We start from the raw sequence: 4,610 nt of genomic DNA, 5'->3' as shown, positions 1-4,610 counted from the left end.
TACTAAATTAATAAAAAGTGCAATAAATAATGTTATATAAAATAGATTAAAAAAAAAAGTACACTCAAATCACTTTATATTAAAAGACAGTCCATTTACATAATGCAATAAATGAAATAAATAAATAAAATAGAATTGATAATGCACAAAATAAGTGCACTATATCAAAAATAATTAATGGTGCATTATTTTTTGACATTATTTGAAAAAAAAAAATAGATAGTACACTAATTATGTTCAGATATGAAAAAAAATATATGGTGCAATAATTTTCTGCATAAAGTGGAAAAAAAATTAGATGGTGCACAAAAAAGTGCAGATGGTGCACATTCTATGTGCACCAAATAAATGAATGGTGAAGTTTATCATAATGGACGGTGCACTTTTTTTGTGCACCATATATTTTTTTTATATAGTGCACAAAATTAGTGCACCATATAAAAAAATGAATGGTGCACAAAAAAAGTGCACCATATATATTTTTTTCATATGGTGCACAAAAAAAGTGCACCATTTAGAAAAAATGAATGGTGCACAAAAAAAGTGCACATCCACTTTTAACACCGTTAGTTTGAAACGTTAGAAAAAATATAATATGGTGTACAAAAAAAGTACACCAAGCCTATTTTGGTTACTTTCTAATTTAATGGCATATTTTTGCCACTTTTCTAATTTAATGGCATATTTTGTCACTTTTATACTTTTTTTTCTTTTTTTTTCTATCTTATATTTTTTGTATTTTTGAAAAATATGGCTACTTAAGTACAAGTCATGAATAATTAAAAAACATCACAATTGCTTATCGTATTTATATTCACATCATCATTTATATTTTTATATTCGTCCTTACAATTATATTTTTATTTGCATTTTATAGTTTACGCTTGTTTGGTATATATATATTATAATTAACACATGTATTTGTATTTTATAGTTCGCACTTGTATTTGTATGTTATAGTTCGTATTTATATTTTCATTTTATAGTTCGCACTTGTATTTGTATGTTATAGTTCGCCTTTGTATTTGTATTTTGTAGTTCACACTTGTATTTATATGCTATAGTTCGCATTTTTATTTGTATTTTATAGTTCGCACTTATATTTGTATGTTATAGTTTGCATTTGTATTTGTATTTATAGTGCGCACTTGTATTTGTATGTTATAGTTCACATTTGTATTTATATTTTACAGTGTGCACTTGTATTTGTATGTTATAGTTCGCATTTATATTTGTATTTTATAGTTTACACATGTATTTGTGTTTGCTAGTTCGCACCATAATAAATTTATTTAAAATATATAGTATGATGTAAATAAATATAAAATATAAAAAAATAACATATAAAATACAATAACAACAACAACAACAACAAAAATGAGAGAAAAATACAAAAGAAAAAAGTAAAAAAGAAAGAGAAAAAATGAAAAGAATAAAAAAGGAAAAAACGGAAAGAAAAAAGTGAAAAAGAAAAAAAAAGAACAAAAACAACAACAATAAACCCAGTATATTCCCACCTAGTAGGGTTTGGGGAAGGTAGAATGTACGCAGTTCATACCACTACCTCTAAAGAAGTAGAGAGGTTGTTCTGATAGACCCTCGGCTCAAGACACAGGACAATATACAAAAATATTCAAAGCATGAAACATGATAAAACTAACATAGATACAACATTCACAAAAGTAATGTACTTAAAGAAAAAAAAAAGAAACGAATATTTTGAAAAAGAAGAAAAAAAGACAGTTCAAAAAAAAAAGAGAAAAAATAAATAAGAGATGCTATGAATAGTAATTATGAATAATTAACAGGCAAGAGGGAGTTATAAATTATAATTAATTGAAACTTAAATTAAATAAAATAATTAAAAACCTATATTTACTAAGTCATGTAGTTATCTTTCTTTTAATACATAAAACTCGGGCCTGTCTAGCTTTTTCGTTTAAAAAAAAAATAAAGAGAAAAATAATGAAGAGACCATAAAGAATATTTTCTTGCTTATAATATCTTGGAGAGAAGTATCGATTATCCCTCCTGAACTTGTCACGTTTTATTCATGGTACGCTTGAACTTTGACTTGTCCTAAGTACCCCGAACTTATTGTTTTGCAACGTCGCGTAGCCTTTTTTTGCTGATGGATCAGTGTGTGTAAACCACGCGCGTACACGTGGAAAAAAAGTGTTGATGTGACTGTCCACGTGGATAAATACCATCCACTTCCCTTATATTTATTATATATTAAAAAATAACTCACTTCTACCCTTAATTATCCGATTTCACTCTAAAAAGATTATATTTTTCAGTTTTCCTTACTCCAAAATAGTGAAAGGTTGAATTTTTGCCGATCAAATAAGTTATTTTCTAAAAAATTATATTTTTTGGTGTGTGTTAAAAATATGAAATTATTTTTTTTTTATTAGTGTTTCATAGTAGTTTTCGATTAGTGTTTCGATTAGGATTTTGAGGAGACTCACCTGCACAAATACGTTTCTTATTATAATTAACAGAGTAAGAATTGCAATTTAAGTTAAGGGTGTACAAAAATCGAACCGATAAAAATGTTATTGATTTACCGCTATAGGGTTAACGATTTTATAAAAAAAGAATTATTAGGTTATTGATTCGATTTTTTTTTTACTGGGTTATTGGGTAAATCGATAATCCAATAAGTTTATGCTAAATTATTATTTTAAGAAACTTAGCATTTGATATGGTATTTGAGGGAACCCCCTCCCCCCAAAAAAAAATATTTAATTACAAAAACAATCCATATATATTATAATATAATCAATTAATCTCCAAAAATATAAATCAAACACTTAATTACATATAGTCATAACTAATATACATTATAAATAAATTATCCGAATTTGTGCATGGTTTTCAACAATTTTTATTCCTTTCAAGCATCAAATATTAAAATAATCAATTCCTTTAATATTTTTGGGGTTTGATGAATTTTTTTTTTTTAGATTGAAAGTTAAATAGGAAGAGGGATGGTTGAATTTTTTGAAAAAATTAAAGAAAAATAATTTTTTAGGGTAATAGATACTTTCTCTCTAATATCCAGTGAAAAGGTCCCAGCATGCTAAAGTAAACTGCTGCAGTGTTGCAAGTTGCAACTTCTGCTTTCTTCAAAGCAACCTATATTTTTATATATTGAACAAAAAGCAGAGACGACGACAGTTGGCAGTGTAAAGTTTGGTCCAAGAATATAAATAAATAAATAAATAAATACTGGTCCTTTTGGACCATAAAAAAAAAGAAATAGCTCTGGTATGCAACTTCTAACTAATTGTTTGTTTAATCCTTAACAAATACTCGTTTATGATTACACACAACATGAAATATCGAGTATAAATTTTAAGGATTATGAGATGAAAAATTATTTAAACAAACTTTTGAAAGTTATTTAACCAAATTTTGTTTTATCCTTTAAGAAAAAAAGTTTATAGTCACGAAAATACCATGAAATATAAGAATATAAATTTTAGGAGGATTATAATCATATAAATATTAAATTTGCTTATAAATTTTTATGTTTCTGTTAAACTTTATCTATACAAATTGCATCATAAAATATAGAGCCAGAATAAATATTCTCTCCATTTTATTTTACATGATTAGCATGGATTTGACACTTGTCTTAAAAAAATATTAATTAATAATTTATTTATTTTTAAATTATTCTTATTAGTTATTCTTTAAAAATCAAATTTTGATTACTATTACATAAATTGTTTTATGTCATTATTAGATGGTAAATATAGTATTGAAAGAATAATAAATTATTTGATTTGTTAAAATGAATTAATAAAAAAATCTTTTTTTATTATTTTCTATGTTACTAAATATTTGTCATCCTTACTAAAGATAATATTTCACAATACTTGTCATTTTAGAAAATCATAACACAATTGAATATATTTTCTTTGTTTTATTCCCAATACACATTATTTTTATTGAAGAAAGATCACCCTTCTCATTAACTAATTAAAGAGAAATAAATAAATAAATAAATGAAAAAATTAGTTAGATATACAACATAAGTTTGTAATATCACAAAAAATCTCAACTAGCAACAGTAATTATAAAAATTCTTTTTTAACACTTTCTCTCTCCAAATATAATTACATACCTCACCTATCCTTTTCTTACGCTTAATGCTCCTCAAAGAATGTTTAAAATCAAGGAACCTCAAACAAGCGATTTTCAAATTTTGAATTTACAAACGCGGACTTCTTAAATTGCTAAACATCAACTTTTCAACAAAAAGGAACCACAACCGACGCGTCTTTCTTTTCTCCTCTCTCTCTCTCTAGTATTGTTAACCCTTTCATTCCTATTGATTCTTCTCCTTCGAATATCTTTTACCTATCTTTTAATCAGGATTACGATTGCTTTGCGGCAGAAAATGATATGGATTCCAGATCTACCACTGTAACCCTCTTCAAGAGATTTTTTATCGCAATTTTACTAGCAGTGCTAATGGTGGATGTGGAATTAGTGTTGTTCAGATATTTTTCAGTGTTATGTATATGTTTGACTTAGACTCGTCTTCCAAAGGTAAAGTTTTTTTTTCTGAATCTGCATATTTTTGTCAATTTTCATAT

Source organism: Capsicum annuum, chromosome 1 (assembly GCF_002878395.1).
Source record: "Capsicum annuum cultivar UCD-10X-F1 chromosome 1, UCD10Xv1.1, whole genome shotgun sequence".
NCBI lineage: Eukaryota > Viridiplantae > Streptophyta > Magnoliopsida > Solanales > Solanaceae > Capsicum > Capsicum annuum.
Note: the sequence above shows the minus strand (reverse complement) of the source record.